At 47.4% G+C, this 22,254-nt stretch overlaps 1 pseudogene; it reads right to left on the bottom strand.

The window, feature by feature from the left end:
- Positions 1–5,810: 5,810 nt before the first annotated feature.
- Positions 5,811–21,398, bottom strand: LOC119251209 (lathosterol oxidase-like; annotated as a pseudogene).
- Between the last annotated feature and the right edge of the window lie 856 nt (positions 21,399–22,254).

Here is a 22,254-nt window from a genome sequence, read left to right as displayed (position 1 = left end):
GACGCTTTTCAATCTGGGAGAGATCAGACAGAGGGAAAGGATCCTGGACTCCACCTGCTCCTTCATCCCCGCAACCTCCCTAAGGGGACAAACCTCCCTAAGGACGATTGTGAGAGCAGGTGTGCTGGCTGGGAGGTGGAAGCGGGGGCTGGATTGGGGAGCTGAAGGAGGTGAAGACTGAACATCTAGAGGATCAGGGATGCAGAAGAGGGGTCCGGAGAGGGCGAGGAGTGAGAGGAGTCTGGAGACTTGGAAAGTACGACCGGTTTGCAGGAGGGAGGGACTGGAGCGCACGAGAAAACAAGCCTGGACATGAGGGATCTGACCATGTTCCATTGCGGTGACAGAGACTGTTTAGGTCTGTAAGGACCATGAAATGGAAAGCGCCATGTCCCGGCCAGTGAGAGCCATTCTCCAATGGGCACTGAGGCTGGGCAGTGTTGCAGGAGAAGACGAGACACTTAAGCACAGATCTGGCCCGAGTCCCAGCAGATCGAGGTTCGAGAGAAGGCGTCCCAGAGGGGTGGCCGGGCTCTGCTTGGAATCTGTGAACCCCATGGCTAAGTGGGCTCCTCTCCCCAACGAATGGGGGTACAGACTCAGGACCGCAGCTTCTCACCTCCTCATCTAACCTATGGGGGCACAGGCCCCGAATCGCGGTGTCCCACGACCCGGTCCTGGCCTTTGGAATGGGGGCAGGCGAGCGAGGGGGACGTCTCCACCGCTAGGTTGTCGCCTGGACTGGGACACCTGGGCTGCACGGGCGTCCTCAAATCCAGAACCAGGAGCAATGGGGGTCGACTGGCATAGGCCCGTGGTTTATGGAACAGTCAACCTGGATGGGGGTGAGGAGAGGACCCGGATAACCAGGGGTGAGGGCCTCCTAGGAAGGAGGGTCAGGCAGTGACTCACCCCAAGGATCAAGGCCGATGGTGGATGTGAGGCGTCTGCCATGGAGAGGAGAGTCCCAGGGACGGGAAGGCGGTCCTGGCACCAGGGGACACAGCCTTCCAGGTTTCAGGAACCAAGATGAAATGTTTGGCGTGGCAAAGAAAAGGGAGCCAGGCTAAACTTTCTCAAAGGAAGGGAAAATTCATTGCGTCCCCGGGCGAGCTCTGCTGATCCAAGGTGGGTTGTCCCTGAAGTCACACCCGTTGTTGGGGGGAGATGTCATTTCATAGGGTGAGGAGAGGTTAGGCAGGAAAACTGGGTTGGCAGGGGGGAAACAGGTGTAGGTGGAACAAAGTTGTTTTTTCGTGAAGCCGAGTTGTTTTCCCCTGCTTATGTCTTCAGTTTTGGTTTGATGGAATTGGGGTACTGGTGTCAGGACCATCTTGTTTCTATGTGGGTTTCCCCATTCCTGGCCCCTGCATCGACCTTTCATACCAGCCTTTTGTTGATAGGAAAAGGGGCGATGGTTCTTTCTTTGGCTACTTCCTGCTGGACGGGGGCGAAGACTGGGGTGGGGGCTCAGGCCTGGTTATGAGAAGGTCTTTGCAGGGACGCGAGGATATGGGTGGAGGAGTTGGTTAAAGGTGCTACGGGGAGGGTCTTGGATCCAGCGTTGGATGAAATACAGTAAGCATGGGGCAAAAAAGAAAAAATAAGATCAGGATCAGAGGCCCTGTGAGTGCTAATACCTTGCCTGAGGCTGTGCTGGTCTGGAATCTCCAGGTATAGACACAAGAACAGGAAGTGGCTTGAAGTCATGGGATTAGAAACAGAGGAGGGAGAGTAAGAGGGCCTCTGCTTTGTAGGCTGAGTGGAACCTGGACCAGGGGCACAGTGATGCGTGCCTGAGTTGGGCCCATGTGGTTGCATACATAATGATTGTCCACAGGGACTGGTTTGACCCTGCAAAGCTGATGCCAGGACGTGTTGCCCAAGACAGTGACAGCCGTTGGTGTAGTCAGGATGATCGTGTGTGGACCCATCCACTTTGGCGGAAGTGCTTTTGGAGAGATGGCTTTCAGAAGAACCTGGTCTCCAGGACACAGCAGGTTGACAGGTGCATCAGGGGACGGAGGCACAGGTTGTGGCAGACAACGGTCTGTGTGTTCTTGGAGCAGCTGTCTGAGCAGAGAAGTATGAAAAATATGCAGCCAACAGTTTAAGTTGGACAGGGAGCTCATGGTTAGTAAGAGGAGGTCTGCCATACATCCATACAAGGGGGCTCAGGAACAAGGGGCCACAGGGAGTGGCTCAGAGGTGCATTAAAGCCAGTGGGAGCAGCTCCACCCAGGATTTGCACAGCTCAGTGGTTAGGTGGTCTCTGGTCAGACCATTTACCCGTTCTCCCTTACCAGAGGATTGCGGTCGGGAAGGAATGTGTAGTTCCCAGGTGATGCCCAGGGAGGAGACCTGTGGAATAATCTTTGAGATAAAGGCAGGTCCATTGTCCAACTGGTGATGGTGTCCACCATAGTAAGAAGAGGGTGTTATCTGCATTAGGGAGTGGAACACCCGTGAGGCCTAGCAGGATGGAGAGTCGAGGATTGGGAGAGGGAAATGAGAGGGTCTTTGACACTAGGGCTTTGCTCTAGGGGTTCTGGGCCAACCTGGGCCAGTCCAGTCACCAGTTGCTTATTTCTCTAAACAAATGGATCCCACTGTAAGAGGATGGCAGCCCTGCCTGCATGCACTTGCGGCAGCTTCTCGTCTCGCTAGACAGGCCTTAAAACGCACACTGGGCCAACCTGTAAATGTTAGTTCTCCCCATCGGCTCCAGGCCCTGCTCAGGCTCATTTACCAGGCTGAGAGCAGGTCTTGGAGCCGATGGGGAGAACTAACATTTACAGGTTGGCCCAGTGTGCGTTTTAAGGCCTGTCTAGCGAGACGAGATGCTGCCGCAAGTGCACGCAGGCAGGGCTGCCATCCTCTTACAGTGGGATCCATTTGTTTAGAGAAATAAGCAACTGGTCACTGGACTGGCCCAGGTTGGCCCAGAACCCCTAGAGCAACGCCCTGTTGCTCATCTGTCAATAACAGGAATGGCTTTCCCGGGTCTGGGAGAGCAAAGGCTCATCTCAGAGAGCTTGGCCTGGATAAAGAAGAGAAAACAGGGTGTAGAAACAAAGAAACGCATCATCATGATCACTGGGCCTACTAGGGGCAGGATCCATGGCAGTAAGGGAGAGCTGGTCCATGTTTGGATGTCCTGGCCCCAGCTTCGGCTGATGAAGTAGCGATCAGAGGGGGCTTTGCTGGTCAGATGAGCAAGCCCATGAATGTGTTGGAGGAGGGGGAGACACCTGAGTACACACGATTTCTCACCAAAACCTCCCTCTCAGACCTTCAACACTTTCTTTTGCTTGCTTTCATTCTAATGCCATTTCATTTTACCCATCTGGCTTTACATTATCTTAAGGCCCTTCAGAATATCCCTCTTCCATACATTTCTTTTTTCAAACACACCTACCTCACTTCACTTGCATTTGCCAGACTTAGCAAAACCTTAGTTTTCTAAGGGAATTGAACATCATCTAAACAATGATGAAAAAACACAAATTTAAGGTAGACAGCCCCTGTAGCTTTTCATTCCTGTACCCAGTGATTTAATTGGCAGAGACTGGTGTCCAAAGCCTGCATCTGTTGGGCGATATTAATGTTTCCAATTTGGCTAAGGTCACCCTGCAGGGTTTGAATCCAGGGAGGAGGAGGGGTGGGTGGCGGTCTGGAGAGGATTTTTTTTTTCCCATAGGGGCATGTTTTTATTTATTTATTTGTTTGGTTGTTTGTTTTGTTTATACAAGCACTGGGTACAGTCAGAAGCGCGGGAGGGTGAGAGAATTCACCATAGCCAGAGCGGGGAGCAGAGCAGGCCGAAGGACCGAAGTACACTGCTGAGGGGAGCAGCGGGCAGCAGGAGAGGTCTGCTCACCTTGTGGGACCCTCCTCTGGTGGCCGGGGAGCAGCCGGGGATAAAACCGACGCCACAGAGGCTGCGGGCAGCATCACAACCCAGCGCTCAACCGCTGCGCCACCGGGGAGGCCCTGGAGAGGATTTTTAAAAGGGGAAATTCCAGCTGGGCTGACACTGTGTAAGAATCCCAAGCTGCAAAAGTTCGAGGTCACAATGGACACTTAGGCGTGCTCACTGCGGGACTGAAACTGATCATAGCCTAGGGCTTCCTGGAGTAAGAAGATGTGCGAATATTCCAGCTGAGCAGGTCATGGTGGAGTAAGGTTGGTCTGTGGATAAACTCTGTCCACCTTGAAGAGTCCTGTTCGGATTCTAATATACTGGTCCCCGAGTCTTTCTTAAGGGGAGCTAGAGAGCCTCTCTATCTGCTCCTTGCAATCTGCACGTTTCACCACCTGGACCCAAGCCTTTGCAAGAGCTCCTGCACCCTCTGTGCCATCCCTGTGCCCAGGATAGAGCAGCAGGTCTCTCCCAGCAAGGGGGCAGTATGGTCCTCAGGGAACTGAGCCTATGATGGGGAAGAGAGGCCCAAGGTTTCCTGCCTCTGGCCCAGGGGCCTCTGGCCCTGGGGCCACCCACAAAGCCTCATACCCCTCCTGGGCCCTGTACATGCTCAGCTCTCCCCAACCCCTCCACACCCCACCACTCACCCGCTCTGTTCCCCTCCAGGTGTTTCACCAGTTCCGTGGCCCTCCTGGCCCTTTACCTGCTCTGCTCCAGGGACATCTGTGCTCCAGGGACATCGGTTTTGCCCACATTTCTCTGCTATAGTCCCGTGCGTCTCATGCTGCTCCTGGCCCCTGTGACTGGGCCCAGCCCCTGAGCTTCTCCAGAGCCTCAACCTTCCCTGGTGTACTCCTGTTCCCCATGGCCACTTAGTGGTTGTGCTTTGGGGGTGGGGAGGATTTTGTCTGGTGTGGTGCTATTTTTAATCTTTGTTGTTCTGCAATTCGAATGCTGCACAGCAGCAACAAAATTTCAGGATAATTTCTAATACCCTGTCTCCGGCCCTGATGATTGCTGAAGGGGCCACTGCACTGGTAGGCCAGCCACGTCTTGGGGGAGGTCTTAGGGGGGTGCTGGAGGCCTGTGGAGCTGGACAGATGGTGCTGGCCCTGCTTTCCTGGTCCCTCTCCAGCTGGGGGCCTGTCTCAGTGGTGCTGCCGTGCTCCCCAGTGTCCTCCAGCTGGAGGACTGACACCAAGGTGCTACTGTGCTCCCTGGTGTCCTCCTGCTGGGGTCTGGCCACAGAGGTGCTGGTGTCCCCCCAGGCGTCCTCCAGTACCGGGCCTAGCGCAGAGGGTCTGCCCTTCGGGGCATCATCTAACAGGCGGCCTGACCCTGCGGCGGTGGTGTGCTTCTGGGCGTCCTCCTGCTCAGGGACTCCTGCGGAGATGACCCTGGTGCCCGGGGTGGCTTCCTTTCCCCTTGTTTGGACTTCCTGCTTTTCCAGGATACCCGGCCTTGGGGTATTTCCCGAAACCTCAGGCTGTGGGAGGCTGTCCTTGGAATCGGGGTCACCGGGCTCCCAGAAGGGGACGCGCTTTGGCACCCGGAAGGTGACGCGCCTGGGCCGCTCCTGCCCCTCCTCCTCAGAGTCCTCCTCCCCCGCCTGCTTCCTGGAGCGGAGGATCAGGTAGGTGGCCATGACCTCGTCGTACTTGTCAGCGTCAATGGCCTCCCGAATTTCCTGCCTCTCGTAGCCCAGGCGCTCCATAGCTTTGATTATGGCCGGGTCCTGGGGGCTGAGCCACGGCTCGCTGAAGGGCAGGAGTCCCTCGCTCGTTTCTGCGATCCAGGGGTGCTGCTGGATGCACTCCAGGGGCCGGCGCCTCCAGGGGTCCTTTTCCAGCATTTTGGCCAGCAGGTCCTGGCACTGCTCCGTGAGTTAGTGGGGCAGCTGGAGGTACGCGCCCAGGACGTGCACACTGACCACCGGGAGGTGGGGCGCCCTGAAGGGCAGTTTGCCGGTCAGCATTCTGTAGAGAAGGACGCCCAGGCTCCACATGTCCACCTTGGGGCCATTGTAGCGCTGGCCAAGGTAGACCTCGGGGGCCCTGTATTCTGGGCGACAGCAGCACGTGCTCAGCGCCCGGTTGAAGGCCTGGACGCTGAGCCCAAAGTCCGCCAGCTTGACTTTTCCCTCTCCGGTCAGCAGAATGTTCTTGGGCCTCACATCCCTGTGCGCGATGCCTTTGGCATGGCAGTGGCTGAGGGCCGCGAGGATCTGCCGAAAGAGCGGCCGGGCCGCGCTCTCGCCCAGGCGCCCACGCCTGTCCAGGAAGGCCTGCAGGTCCTCCCCCTGCACGTACTCCATGACGAGCTGCAGCTCCGGCCCGGTGTCCACCACCTGGAAGAGCTCCACGATGTTCGGGTGGTGAAGGGCCTTCATGCACCCCATCTCGCGGGCCAGGAGGCGGAGGTCGGGCAGCTCGGACTTGCGGACGCCCCTGATGAGCACCTTCGTGCCCGTGAGCACGTGCACCGCCAGCGTCACCTTGGCGTGGGAGCCCCGCCCCAGCTTCCGCAGCGCCAGGTAGCTTTGCCCTTGACGTCCCTGGGACATAGCGCCTGTGCGCTTGACTACGCTGACGACCCTCACCAGCCCTGACTGTGTTCCCAGCCCTTGCGCTCCCTCCGCTGACAGCTGACTCTCCTACGATATTAACAAATGGACTATTAATCTAGTATTAATAGTACTCAGAAAGGATTCACTCACCTCACTAAATACTAACAATGCTAACTTAACTCTACCAACAATACTAACCTCACTCAGCTTACTAGCAATACTAACTACAACACAAATAAATGAAACCACACAAACAAAAAATGACAAAAGAGATGTCAACGTAAAAATATGATTAAAAACAAACTAATTAAAAACCAACCACTAAATTTAAGAATGAAACAGAACAACAAAGACCAATAGAACAAACAACAGAACGAACAACAATTACAAACTAAAACCTGAAAAAACAAACAAACAAACAAACCAAAATAAAAACACAGAGAAACGACAAAGGGGAAGAAAGAACAAACAACGAAACAAGAACAGAAGGGAAAATGGGCGAGACCACTCGAAAAATAAAAATCAAAAAACTAAAAACTGAAGTAAAAAAATAAAGAAAAAAAAGCCAATAACAAAACAATAAAGGAAAATAAAAAACAAAGAAATAAAAGGGAAAAGAAAAAGTAGAAAAAAAACTATAAGCAAATACAAAAAAATCAAGGAAAATAAGGAAAAAAACAAAGAAAGAAAAATAAAATAACTAAAATAAATAACCTAAACAAATAATTAAATAAATAAGCCAATAAATAAAACAAAAGAGAACCAAATACCCCAAAACAGGCTCTCACTGTCTCTCTCGGCGTCCGGAGTGCACAGGTCACTGTCCAGAGCTTCCCGGCTCCTGAGGACACAGGCGCAGTCCGGGCGGGCCTGATGCAGGCGGTGCCGGTGCCGTCACAAGGGCTCTTTGTGGCGTCAGAGCCACAGGCCACAGCCATTGGCAGAGGGAACCGCCAGCGGTTTCTCAGCCTTAACGAAGAAGCTGCCGCTTAACGACAACCCTTGGAATGCCCGAGAGGCCCTTTCATCTGTCCCGAGCAATCCCGGCCTGGGTTTTGGCTTTTCCAGGCGTCCCCATCCTGGCCCTGCCTTGTGCAGATGCTTTACTGTCGCGCTCACACTGTGGGGAGAACAGCAAACAGGGGGCGCAGGCGGTTGGGCGCGCGCTGGGGAGCTGTCCACAGCCTCTGCCGCGCCCGCGAGGGCCCACGTGGCGCGCAGACCCCTCCTGCCCCGCCCGCTGCTCCCCTCAGCAGTGGATTTCAGTCAGTCTGCCTGTTCTGTTCCCGGCTGTCTCTGGGGAATCCTCTCACCCTCCCGCGCATCTGGCCTGCAACCCAGTGCTTGTATAAATAAAATACTTCTTTAAAAAAATAAAAAAAAAAAAACGGAGGCACAGTTGCTACTGTTGCAATGAACTAGTAAGGTTTAAATTCTAAAATTTTCAAGAGGTAATTTCAGGATTCTTTTTCAGCCTGTCTTTCTTTTTTGGGGGCTATAATTGTGTCATGGAGTCAGTTTAGTAGAAAAATAACATTAAATAATAATACTATATGCACAAAAGTTCCTTTGAGAAGGAATATACTAACAAATCCAATAGGTCATAACAGTACCAGTGTGCTTAAAACTAAACAAAAATGTTAGGAAATTCAGAATACTTTGTTTTTTAGGTTGCTTTTAACACTTCAACCAAAATAAAGTGATTTAATAGTGATAAATATCAGGAAGTATAAGTATCATTGTTTTAATTCTATGTATATTACATATATCAATATGTGCACTTACAAATATATTAATATCTGAGGAAGGAGATTTAGAGAGGTTAATTACTTTTTCCAAGGTTACCTATATATGATATTCACTCAAAAGAAACAATGACTAATTATTGAGAAACTACACTGTACTTTTGTAGAATTGATAGTGTTCTAGTGATCAGGATATAGAGAGATTGTTGTGATAAAACTGACTTTTCAGTGGCAGGGAATAAAAGCAATATAAATAAGTTTTAAAATATCCAACAGAGAAATAACAAATGGTGATAGGAACTGTACAAAGGATCGAAACAAACCAATTGAATTTTCAATGCCATTTAGGATAACATCAAAATATGAAACCCATCAGGATATTTTTAATAAAATGTATGTATCTGTAAAGCTAGGAAAACATTATTCTTTCATGGAAATGATAAGACTTCAATAAATGACAATATGAACTTTATTGACAGACCAGGATGCATACAGCAAAGTTTGGGAGAAAGCACAATTGCAGAGGGGAGCACAGAGAGGCAGAAAGGACTGAATCACCCTGCAGGAAGAAAAAGGAGGTCAGTGTTTCATGTGGACAAAGGAGAAGGAATTGTGAGACAAGCTCAAAGATATTCCCAGAAACTAGTCACTCAGAACTTCCTAATTCAGGGGGATGGCCTGAACGTCATGATAATTGTGAAAACGGAGAGAGGTGTTGGCGAGTGGAGTGAATTGAATAATTTGTGTTTGAGGAAAATCTCTTTGCATTGGGGAAACTAGATTGTAGGAGAACAAGATGCAACAGGAAAACAACCGAGAAACTTGCAGTAGACAAAGAGAGAGGAGTGGGTCAGAGTGGTACTTTGCTTAGGATGTTAGCTAATAGGGCTGCTTTGGATGGATATAGAAAGTGAGGGAAAGACAGAAATTAAAGATGCTGCCAAACTTTCTATCCTGAGCAACTTGGTAGATGTAATTGCTATTTGCTTTTTTTTTTTTTTTTTTAAGATTTATTTATTTATTTATACTAGCACTGGGTACAGCCAGAAGTGTGGGAGGGTGAGAGAATTCACCAAAGCCAGAACGGAGACAAAATAGGCAGAGTGACGAAATACACTGCTGAGGGGAGCAGCGCACGACAGGAGAGGTCTGTCACACCATGTGGGTCCCTCGCTGGTGGCCGGGATCGAACCGGCGCTGCAGACGCTGTGGGCAGCTTTGCAGCCCAGTGCTCATCCGCTGCGCCACCAGGGGAGGCCCGATATTTCTATTCTTAATTTTGTTGGGGATTGCCACACTATTTTCCATGATTGCAACAATTGAAATTCCTAACAACAATCTACAAAGATTTTTTTCTCTCCACACTTTACCATCACTTGTTTCTTGTCTATTTTGATGATAACCCTCTTAACAAATAGGAGATGATCGCTCATTTTGCTCCTGATATGCTTTCTGAATAGGAGAGGAGAAACACACGTTCATGGGCCTGCTGCCATCTCTGTCTCCTGTGGACAAGTCGCTCTTCAACATTTCTGTCCACTTTTTAATGGAGGTGTTTGTTCTTTTCGTGATGAGTTTAATGAATTCTTTATAAAATTTCTATATTAAGCCCATGTCTGACATATGTAAGTATTTTCTCCAAGTCATTAGCTTGTCTTTTTTTTAATAGTGGTTGCTTTCACGCTATAGAAACTTTTTAGTTTAATATTGTCCCATTTGGGGCTTCCCGGTGGTGCAGCGGTTGAGCACTGGATTGCAAATCTGCCTCCAGCCTCTGCAGCGCCGGTTCGATCCCCAGCCACCAGGCAAGGGTCCCACATGGTGCGCAGACCTCTCCTGCCGCCCACTGCTCCCCTCAGCAGTGTACTACTTCATTCTGCCTGCTCTGCTCTCCACTCTGGCTCTGGTGAATTCTCTCACCCTCCTGCGCTTCTGACTGTGCCCAGTGCTTGTATGAATAAATAAATAAATAAATCTTTAAAAAAAAAAAAACTGTTAAAAAATTTAAAAAGAAAATATTGTCCCATTTGTTTATATTTGCTTTCGTTTCCTTTGCCAATGTAATCCGGATGACAAAAGTCATCTCTAAGGCTGATTAAGGAACTCAGTCATTTTTGTTTTTCTGTGTATTTTGTGATTTCAGAACTTATATCCATGTCTTTACTCCACTGTTGGTGGAAATGAAGACTGTTTCCCTTCCTAGAAAAATAGTATAGATATTTCTGAAAATACAAAAAATAGTTCTACCTGATGATCCAGCAATCCCATTCTTAGATATCTCTCTGAAGTATACAAAACCACTAATATGAAGGGATATGTGCACTCCTATGTTCATGGTAATAGTATTTTCAATACTAAAGTTCTGGAAGCAACCTAAGGGTCCTACAACAGATGAGTTGCTTATGAAGATACGGCGCACAGCACACCAATACTACTCAGCTACTAAAAAAAACCCACCAGATTAAATCTTGCTATTTGCAATAATATCGGTAGGACCGGAGGAGACTATGACTCACAGAATTAGTTAGAAGAAAGGTAATACCAGAGAGAGTAAATGGTTTGCTCACAGAAAAAACTATAGCCTAACTTGAAAATAAAACAAAACTCTTACTTGGAGACCAATTTTCCATCACCTACTTAAAAATTTATGGGCATAGAATGACCTACATCTATTTCAAACATAGTGTTTTTCATTAGACTGTTATTTCATTGCAATCTGGTTCAGTATGCAAACTTGTAACATAAAAAGGTAATGAAGGGCTATTTATTAAAAGAGATGGATAAAAGGAATCTAAAAAGCATTATCCTTCAGGGCTACCATGTGAAACCCTGCCATTTGTTATTTTCCATTTTGCTATAATAAGAATGAAAGGTTAAATATTTTCATGTTAGTTTTAACTTTGACATTTACCAAAAAGACTCTTTTCAATTTCAGAGTCACTTAAAAACCAGAAAATCTGTTCATGTCAACCATGTAGTATATAGTCCTTACACATGCATACCAATTAATTTAAATCTAAAACTTGCCTGTGACATGATTCATTGATCAGTCAAGACACATTCATTTTATAGTAAATTCTATACGGTCAACAATGCAGTGAGAAATTATTGGAAAAGGGGCCTCGCTGGTGGCTTAGGGAGTAAGTCTCAGCTCTATCACTGCTGTGGCCTGAGTTCAATTCCCCACGAGGGAGCTAAGCCACAGAGGGTGCAGCAGCCTTCTCCTGTCATGCCTGCTTCTCCCTTGAGCAGTGTATTTCAGTACATCTGCCTGTTGTGCTCCCCACTCTCTCTGGTGAATCCTCTCAACCACTCTACCTCTGGACTACACCCCAGTTCTTCTATGCTTAAAAAATACATTGGAAAAAGGTGGCAGTCTTTCTTTGGAAAGTCTGCAAAGCAGATCAAGGAGAAATGGCTTTAAATGAGAAACTATTTGAGAATAGTACAGAGCAATATGATGAAGGGATAAACATGGTCACTCAAACTAAAGCATAAACTAACTGAATTATAAACATTTTGAGAATAAATCAATCAGCTAATCCTGTGACATTACATTCATTTATCAACTCTTAATCGACTTGCTTCAGTTTACTTCTGCTACATTGCCTAGTCCACAAATCACTATACAACAGAATACAACTGAAATACGTGAAGGGAAAATCCATTATAGAAGTTTGAGGATGGCTCACAGCTAGTCCATGCAAACACATTTTGGGGAACCTCCCCTCAGGAAACCACAGGAAACAGGTCTTGGGCCCAAAGTCCCTACAAGGATGATGCCACAATATGCCCTCGGTGGGGCAGAGAAGTGTGCACCCATGAACCACAAATCCATGGTCCTCCTTGGAACCCGGCACCCAGGTTAGTTATATAGGCTTATGACACAGGACTCCGGCCCTATTCCAAAATGGGCTAGGGATCAAACCCATGGCAATACAACCCTGCGTTTCCATTACATTGTGAGTGCTCCTGCATCAGGAAATCATCTCCTCTTTTCACCACCGTGGAGGACACTTGATTTTCCTAGGGCTACAAGAAAATACTTAAGGAGTTGATGTATTACTATCTCATCTATTTCGTTCTCTATCGCTGTTCCCTATTGGAATTTTAATTTGGCATTAAAATTAGCCAAATCAGACTGGAAAGGAAAGGAAAACAATGAAATAACTGCAGGGGACACAATTTGAGGAATATTTTCCAGGACACAATTTGAGGAAATTCAAGGATTTTCTTTATTATTGATGCAGATGTTGGCTATATAGATCAACTGAGGAGCAAACGGAATTAGAAATTTCCTCCATATCTGAGGATTGGAAGCTGACAGTATACTAGAGACTATGATTCAACTTAGAGGCCACATAGTAAGACCTCCATAATGGATCATGGCGTTTAGCAGTTATGTGAGTACAATACCCAAAGGCAATAATTAATATATATATATGTGTGTGTGTTACACTAGTTTGTAACACTGTATAAATATTTGGAATACAGCTTCACACCTATAAAAATGTGTAATTCCACATCACACACACCAACAGATTTCTAATGAGCCTCCACTAACAGGCTTTTCCTAACACACCCACTCTCTCCAGGGGCAGCTCCTCTTGCCAATTTTGTTTGTGTAAGCATCATCTTCTTTCCATTTGTGTGTGTGTGTGTGTGTGTGTGTGTGTGTGCCCTCATGCCACTGAAATGAGGACTCTGGTGAAGCTTTTCTTAGAGGTAACCCAAGAACCCCCAACTGTGACCCCAACACCTCTCCCAAACATCACTCCTCACCAGTGTCAATGATATAAAAACAAGGAAAGTCTGAGAAACTGTCATCCAGGCAAATTGGATGGGATTATTGGGCATAAAATGGACATTAGCAAAAACGAATTAAAGTATGGCGTTTAGTTATTATGTCAACATTGCTGCATTAGTTGTAAAAAAAAAAAAAATCTGTACTCCTGTAGGATGTTAACAAAATGGAAATGGTGTGGGGTAAGCAAGACCTGTACTGCTTTTGCAACTTTTCTGTAAATCGAACAGTATTCTTTAAATGTTATTTTTAAAAATACTCTCAATATTTAATAGGTTATAGATGGAAATTTTTTTTCTTTTCCAGTTTTCCCAGGTATCCAGGGACTGGAGAGAGGGGTTCTGGGAGAAAAGCTGGAAACCTCACACACAAGGCAGGCTCCGGAGTCTCCTCTCTTCTGAGGCCTGCTTCTCTGACTCCTCACAGAGCATCTCACCGCCAGGACGCCGCCCTCCAGCATCCCCAGCTGTGCCCACCTCAGCCCCCGCCCCGTCCTGGAGGCTTCACCAGAATCCGGAGCAGCGCGGCAGCGCCCCCGTGTGGCCACAGGGCTGAGCACAGGCGCCCAGAGCTGCCCTTTCTCCTGCTCAGCCAGGCCCTCCCCGGGCTCCCTGGGCCCCCAGCGGCAGGACAGGGATCTGCTCACAAGGGGGCGCCCAAGTCCAGTGTCAGGTCAGAAGTCCTTCAATTTTCTTAGTCCTATGGACAAAGGACAAAAGCAGGTTTCCAGGTCCTAATAGCTGATTCCCAGATTATGGGCTGATCCCCAGATATAGAGGTTCCTTCAGTCTCGGATGGATCCGTGGACTCCAGAGTCTCTGTACTTTGTTTCTGCTTCTGCTTCCAGGGGTGAAAGCGCCTCCTCCTGGGAATTAACATTCAATTCTACCCAGGAGCCCAGGGCCTCGCCCAGGAAAAGGACAAGGTTCCAGGAAAACACCAAGACCCTGGGCCAACCACCATCCACGTCTTGCAGCAGGGGGAGCATGAGTGATCAGAGCCGGGGAGAGACCCGGGGAGCTGGTGGTGGTGTGTGGTGGATCATTGGTGGAAGGGCCGCACCTAAGAGGAACAATAACTATAGAAAGATGACCCACGCTGTAAGGAAATAAATAAATAAATATACATCTTTTAAAAATTCTCCATCCCTGAATGAGGTGAGGTTGAGGAGAGCCCCCAGGGCATCACTAGGAAGACGGGGAAGCTCCTGGAAATGGAGCAGAGGATGAAAATGGGGACTAGGGGATGGGGCCCAAAAGGAGTGGTGGGGGCACCAGGAAGGGTGGGGCCAGGAAGGGGAAGCATCGGGGACACTGTGAGGGGAAGGTCTGTGTGGGTGACGCAGCTCTGGCTGGGGCTGGGAGAGTCTCTGTCTCCCCTGGTGGGACTGCAGAGGGGCTGGTGCTGTAACTGACCAGGGAATCACTTAAGTTCTGGGCCTTTCCTGTCCGTGCAGGGCTGGTGTGACTCACACACGCACACTCAGGCTGATGAAGGAGACCAGGAGAGGACAGATGGTTAGGAGGAGGCCCCCATTTCCTGAGCCACAACATCCCCCCCAACTCCCCAATGCTGGGGTGGCAGGGAGATTCCTGGAATCAAGAGGAGGTGATTCAGGGAATCAAGAGGAGAAAGGCCTGTGCTGTCCTGGAGGGCCAGCCCTGGGGCCTGATTCTGGGCCTCCAAGGCCCCACTCCCTGCAGGCGGGTCAGAGTCAGCCCTGCTCACAGCTCCAGGCTGCTGACAGCCCCTCTGTGCCGTGACCCTGCAGACACCGCTCTGGGGATAGTATAAAGAAACAAAACAGCAAAATTAAATGGGAATCTAAAAACGGTAGAACTAATTTTTTAAAATCACATATTTTGAAGGACACTTCAGAGGACGTGGAATCCTTGTCTGACAGCTCATTGCAATCAGGACCTTGACTGTCACGTGAGCTCCTCTGGCCTCCACTGTTTCTTGTGAGAAAACAGCCACTGATCACTTTATCGCCTGAATATTTTACTGGTTTGTACCAAATCACTTCCTACTTTGCACCTAAAACAAAGATCTGGCGTCTCCACAGTCTCTGAGGGGGAGGCGGCAGGAGGGGCCTCTCTCAGAGGCTCCAGCTCCGGGTCCCACGAGGTTGCGATGGGGACGAGATGTTGGTGGATCTGAACGGTCGTGATCAGCGTGGAAGGACCTGCCTCAGAGCTCATGCATGTGGCTCCCGGAGAAAACCCTCAGGTCCTTGTCCTGTGGGCGTCCCCTTAGCTGAGGGTCCACCGTGTGCAGGGAGTCACCCCAGAGAGGGACGGGGGGAGCCCGGGCGGGAAGTCTCAGCCCCTGTGAGCCTGACTCTGTGACGTGGTGCGTCCCTTCTGCTTCATTCTCCTCACGAGGAAGAGCCAGCAAGTCAGACACACTCACGGGGGCACTGTCTCCCCTCCTGTGTATCCCAGAATTGGTGGAAAATTGAAAGTTGAAAACCAACACAATAGACCTTCTGGACACTAATTATTTCCATTCTGCCCACATGAAAAATAAGCTGCCTCCCACCCAAGGCCCCTAAAAGTGTCTCCCATCACAGAAGCAGCGTGACGTCAGCATCTCATCGCGTGACTCTGGACCATGCAGAGGAAGCACCTTGACAGCATCTGTGCAGTGAAACTGTCTGTGCTCAGCTCCTCGTGGGCTGAGGCAGTTTCCTGCCCCACAAGCCCTCGATGAGGATACAGTGGAGGACAGACACAGGGCAACTTGTGGACCCATTTTTTAATGTTTTTAAAGCAAATTTATTGAAATATAACTTTTGACCATTGAGTCATTTGTTGAAGGCTCACTTGTCATGTCCTTTTGGTAAGTGCAGAGCAGAGCAATCATCCCATACTCTACCTTGAGAACATCCCCATCACCACAACAACCTTGTTTCCTGGGCCTGGGCCCATGGGCACCACCCCCACTTTCCCCTCCCCAGCCCTGGGCAGCCAGAGCCCACTCTCTGCCTCTGGGGATGGGCTTGGGAACTTCTCTCTAAACACATCCCAGGCGACTCTGCTGACACAGACCTGCAGTGGACATTTGGGGTACCCTAACCCAATGCATGCTGGTGCCCAGGAACATACTCCACAGGGTGTTTAGGTCACAGAGAAACACATGACCCCACCTAGGAGGCCCTGCAGCCTGGGGTGTGTGAGGAGAGAAGGGCTGCAGTAGCTGCCTCAGAGGAGGCCAAGGGCAGAGCCAGGGAGGTTCCTTCCTCAGCAGAAAGGGGACATGGGAGCTGGGCCTTGAAAGCCAGATGTGGGCACAGGAACAGAAGCGGCTCAGGGAGCTGATGAAAGGCTGACTACATGACCTCAGCAGTTACTTTCTCCATGTGACCTTGGAGATTCCTCCCCAGCACTCTGTGAACTGGGAAGTGATACTGTCCTGACACCCCTCCCCAACACCCTCTCAGAGACAAGAATATGGAGACTGAGGGGTTATGGCAGTGCCCAGATCTGAACCCCAGCCACCTGGCTAATGTCTGGGCCTCTGGACCGACACCATCCTCCAAACTGACCAGGGGACCAAGGAGGCAGTGACCCTGGAGCCCTCACCACCCTCTCCAGATACCACACATTTCTTGCCTGGATTTGACTAAAGACAAAAGCGCAGTAGTAAGTCATCATGTCATCACCCTTTATGGAAACAAATTGAATTCACCAAAGAAAAAGACACACTGTGACTGGTTGCACCAAAAAACAAAACCCAACTTTATGCTGCCTCCAGGAGACAGGATCAAAATAGTTCTTGGGAAAAACACAAGAAAATGGGACACCCCAAAATGCCATAAAATATAAAATAAACTTCCAGCTAAAAAAGGTAACAAGAGACAGGGATGACCATCATCTGATTAAGGAATCCTACATCAGGAAGACATAACACTCATCAATACACATGCACCAAACAAAGGAGCAGCAAAATAGATAAGGCAACTATGAACACATCTGAAAACAGATATTGGCAGCAGCACAGTACTAGTAAAGAAACTCTACACCCCACTTTGATCAAAGACACATCACCTGACAGAAAATCAACAAGGAAAATTTCCTCTAAGTGAGTGTTAGACCCCAAGGGCTAAATAGATATCTACAGGGCACTGCACTCCACAGTTCTCTCAAGTGTATAGGGAATAGTCTCCAGAATAAACCACTTGTTGGGTCACAGAACAAGTGTCAATAAATTCATAATGACTGAGCACACTACCACATGACAATTGGGTTAAGGAGGGAATCAAAGAAGAAAATTAAAAATACCTTGAGACAAATGACAACCTATCAGTGGGCACAGCACAAGCAGCACTAAGAGGGGAATATAGAGCAATTCAGGCCACACCTGGAGTCAAGACAGCTCAAGGAAAGAATCTAACCTTATGCCTAAAAATAGCTAGAAAGAACAAATGAAACAAAGAGACAGTAGAAGGAAAAATATTAAAGCTGAAATAAATGAAACAGAAATCAAAGGCATCCAAAAATCAATGAAACCAAAAACTGGTTCTTGACAAAAAATAAACAAAACAGACAAATATTTTGCTATACTTTCAAGGAGGGAAAAAGGGAAAAAATTCTAATAAATAGAATAAGATATGAAGGGGAGACATTATAGCAGACATTTCAGGAATAGAGAGGATAATAAGAAAATACTAATTATCTATATGTCAATTGATTGAATAACCTCAAATAACCTAGAAGAAACTGAGAAATTCTTAGAAGTAGACAACCTTCTGAGACTGAGTCAGGAAGATTCAGAACAAAGCAACTGCAAGCAAAGACACTGAAACACGAATCAAAATTTTCCCAAAAAACAAAGCCCAGAACCAGACATTTTCAGTACCTTCTACAAAATCTTTAAAGATGAACTAACACCTGACTCCTCAACTCTTCAGAAAAATAGAAGAAATGGGAACGCTGCCATCACATCTCATGAGGCCAGCATTCCCTTGATACCAAAAGCAGAGAAGGACATCACACACAAAATAGAAAGCTACAGACCAATATCCCTGATGAACACAGAAGCAAAATTCCTCAACAAGACCTTAGCAAACCCTGATCCAGCCACACGCAGCCCTACTGACATCCTGGAGACAGGACGCCCAGGTGGGATCTGAATCCCTGTGATAGCAGGCCCTGCTGGGACAGGTGCTCCTGAAGGACAGGGACAAAGGAGCAGAGAGATGACCCTGAGGAGTGACCACATCAAAGCCCACGATGCACTGAGCCCCGACTGGACACAGCCCCCATTCCCCTTGGCTCCTCACAGCCTCTCCCGCCACTGACCTGCACAGACTCAGCACAGCAATTGCATGCAGTTCAGGCTGGTCCTTGTGGCTCCTCCCTATATCCTGTTAAATTTTAAGAATCTTTTCAATTAACCCATCAAAAAAACAATCCAGGAAAAAAAAAAAGTTTCATGTCTGGGTGTCTATTTTCTGTAGGGAAGTGGACATTATTCCTCAGGAAAACACAGAGTACAGGCAGGAGTGGAGTCAGCCCCGCCTCTGCTGGAGCAGGAAAGTCACCAGGGAGAGACACAGGTCAGGGTGGGGAGGGGCCAGATGGATGGGGTTGGGCCCGTCTCCCCACCTCCTCACGTTATGCTGATAGGAACAGACACATGAGGACTCCCTTTGCAGCAAGAGAAACCAGAGGATCTCTTCTTGAGGGAGCTCTGGTTACATCACTGCTTATACTTTAGAGGGTAGGATCACCCCATCAGGTGCTGTCACTGCAGCACACCCACACCTGAGCTCCATGGTCCTCCGGCAGCGTCCACTGTGCTCCCTTCCCGCTTATTTTCACCCTCCCCACTGCCCCTCTGCCAGCCCCTGCTCTCCATGCAGACTTCAAGGGTGTGTGTGTGTGTGTGTGTTGTTAAATAGTCCCCATAATCAACTTTTATTGGTTTCACATAAATAGCTAATAGTTTGCAAACCATGTTTTTCCAATATATTTATGTTTACATGTACAAATGTATTTGTTAGACTTTTTGGCAGTGGAGGTAGGGAAAAAGAAAAAAAAGTGACACTGACGATGTCAAAGCTAATCTTCAGTGACAGGGTAAACTCTTGGCCATTGTTGCTCTTCTAAGACAGTTACGTATTTATAACCTCAAAACATGTCAAAACTGCAGTGCCTCAGTTTACTTTAAAAAAACAATAGTGAAACATATTACTTGGGCATCACATTTTCCTTTCTACATGTATATACATTCACATAATTTTACACTTATTACATAATGGTTTTTAAAAATAAACATTGACATGTTAAACTAAATAATCCCACATCTGATAAATCATGATAGCATCATTTTTTAAAAATTCCAGTTTACTTATTAGTCAGTAAAATGTAACATTTGGCAATGTCCCCAGAGAATTGGGGGGGCAGATGAAATATGAAACATTCATTTGCATAGTCACTACTAGATTCTGTCAGACTGGCAGTCACATTGCGGCTCCCCCTTGAACAAAGTACTACAAGTGGTCATCCCAGGCCAGCACGGAAGACGGAGCTCACTCCTGACACCAGGCACCACCTGTCACTGTATTTGTGTTCCTTGTATGGCGCTGAGCCTTGGTGCTATTAGCACAATGAATTTTCCTTAATGAATGTGGTGGGTTAAGGCAAAAGGACATAACCTGGTCCCCTCAATCATTTATTTTCTCTCCACCTTTTTAAAAATTATTGATGAGACCATATAAGTTGCCCAGTCACTGGCTGGAAAGACACAGTCACCTCCTAGGTCACCCATGGTGTTTACGCAGGAGGTTGGTTTCTCTTGGTCTCTCCCTCCCTGCTGACCATCCCTCAGCAGGGCCCTCAATGCGGAGTTTCAAATGCTACCATCACTATGTCTCCTGGCTGGGTATAGATTATTTTCCCTCATTAAAAATATTTAATCATTGGGCAATAATCTGCTCAGTCTTTGTAAACTCTCCACTGAATAATTTCTTACTTTTTGGGGGGTCACTCCAGTGCCACAGCAGATTGAGCATATGCTGTGAAGCTGTCTTCAGCCTCTGTAGTGCGGGTTCGATTCCTGGCCAGCCAGGGAGATTCCCCGACGGTGCGGCAGATCTCTCCTGTCGCTCCCGCTGCTCCCCTCAGTTGTCTGCCTGCCTGTTCTGCTCCCTACTCTGTCTCTGCTGAATCCTCTCACCCTCTCACACCTGTGGCTTGTACCCCAGCTATTGTATAAATAAAATATAAATCTTAAAAAATAATAATTTCTTATTTTTTACAACTTCCTGCTGGCTGCTGTGCTTTTTTCTCTCACCTTCCCTTCAAAGGGGGAAGGGTTTTGAATGAGCCTCCAATTCTACCCCACAATGTAAAATATTGTCCACAGTTGTAGTTAGAGAAGAGGTGATGGTCTGTATGATGAGCTGAGTCATTGATAAAAGGCCTTCAGATTTGAGGAGACAGAAATCACTGTCATGAATGGAAATTGTGCAGACATTGACCGAGATGTTCAACCTAAATAAACCAGCTGGTTTAATGGTAAGATGAAAGGGTGGACTCTGGAGAAAGCCATCCACAGGGTGAAGACCATGACTTTCAGGTAAAGAGGATCTTCCAGAGAGGAGGTTCATGGATTCCTTTATCTTTAAGTCTATAAAGAAAGCCTCTGTGAATCCAGTAGATCAGCATGTTAGTGAGAAAGAGGACAGATCATACAGGAACAATGAGTTGAATCTAGCTGTTTGAAACTTTCCTATGTTGTCATGTAATTTGCTGCATCCTCTCAGCTCCACAGAAGCAGTGACATGGTGGGGATATATTATTTTATATTTTTTATTTAAATTTTATCTTTATATTCCCCATACAATTACAACCCCCTTATTTTGACGCCAAGCCCTCCTTTCCCCACCCCCACCCCCCATAGAGTGTCTCTGGTTCATAGTTGTTTGTTGATTTTGATATTTTCTTTCTTATAGTCATTCTTTTTCCTGGCCCCTTATTTAAGTTTTCTAGATTCCTGCTATGAGTGAGACCATCCGGTATTTTTCTTTTTCTTTCTGGCTTATTTCGCTGAGCAGGATCCCTTCCAGCTCCATGACATGGTGGGAATACTTAATCCATGGTAATGACCTAACAGTAAACATGATTCTCAGTAGACTTGATTCTACAAATATTGTGGGTGGTTCATTAGGAAATGACTATAGACAAAGTAACAACTCATTGTCACAAAGAAGAAATACAGGATAAAAGCAGCAAGATTTCTTATAACCAGGAAAATAACAGTTTGTTGGAAGATGTCATACTCTGGCCCAGTGGTTGGATATAGAAATAATATAAAAAAATAATTATCGGCAGCATCGAGTACAAGATCCATCTCAGCTCTAGCATAAAGGGGAGGCTGGGGACCCAGTGGTGGTGTAGGTGCAACAAGACACAGTGGGGGACTCAGTCAGCGGGAGTCAGGCTTTGTCATCAAATCAGTCTGTTGCCAAACTAGAGAGGGTCCATCCACCACCCAGCACTGCTGGACCAGGAAGCCTGGGCTGGTCTGCAGCCCTGGTCAGCAGTAGGCGCAGCCTGGGGAGTTCAAGGGTTAGTTTTTAAGTTTGCCTTAATATAGCCCTTAGACTTCTTATACCACATATAAGTGACATATTTGTCTTTCTCCTTTGGACTTATTTCAATTAGCATAATCCATCCATGTTGCCCCAGATGGCATACATTTATGTTTTTCTGATAAGTAGTATTCTATTATCTATATACCACTTCTTGATTTCTCATCTGTTTTTGGGCATTTTGGTTGTTTCCATCGCTTGGATATTGTAAATAGTGCTGCAGTGATCATGGATGTGCAAGGTGCCCTTCATAGTAGTGTATTTGTGTTCTGTGGGTACATACCTAGGAGTGGGACTGTTGGGCCCTATGGCAGACGCACTTTGAATTTTCTAAGAAACCTTAATTATGTTTTATATGTATATATATATAGTCATAGATGTATGTCATATATATAATCATTTATTTATATATATATAATGTCATTGTTCATTTTTGTACAATGTATGCTTTTATGCTTTCTCCTTTCAGGTGTATTCCCCATGAAATTCCCAGCACTACTTCACCCATGAACCATCACCATGGTCCTTTGTGCTCTTCTCTCCCGTTTTGCTCCTTCTACCTCCCCCTCCCCTGAAAAATGTCTCTGATTTATAGTTGCCTAATTTTGTTTTTCT

Source organism: Talpa occidentalis, unplaced genomic scaffold (genome assembly GCF_014898055.3).
Source record: "Talpa occidentalis isolate TD23 unplaced genomic scaffold, MPIMG_talOcc4v2.1 talOcc4.2, whole genome shotgun sequence".
In the NCBI taxonomy this organism is placed as follows: Eukaryota; Metazoa; Chordata; class Mammalia; order Eulipotyphla; family Talpidae; genus Talpa; species Talpa occidentalis.
This window is presented reverse-complemented; position numbering and strand designations above follow the sequence as displayed.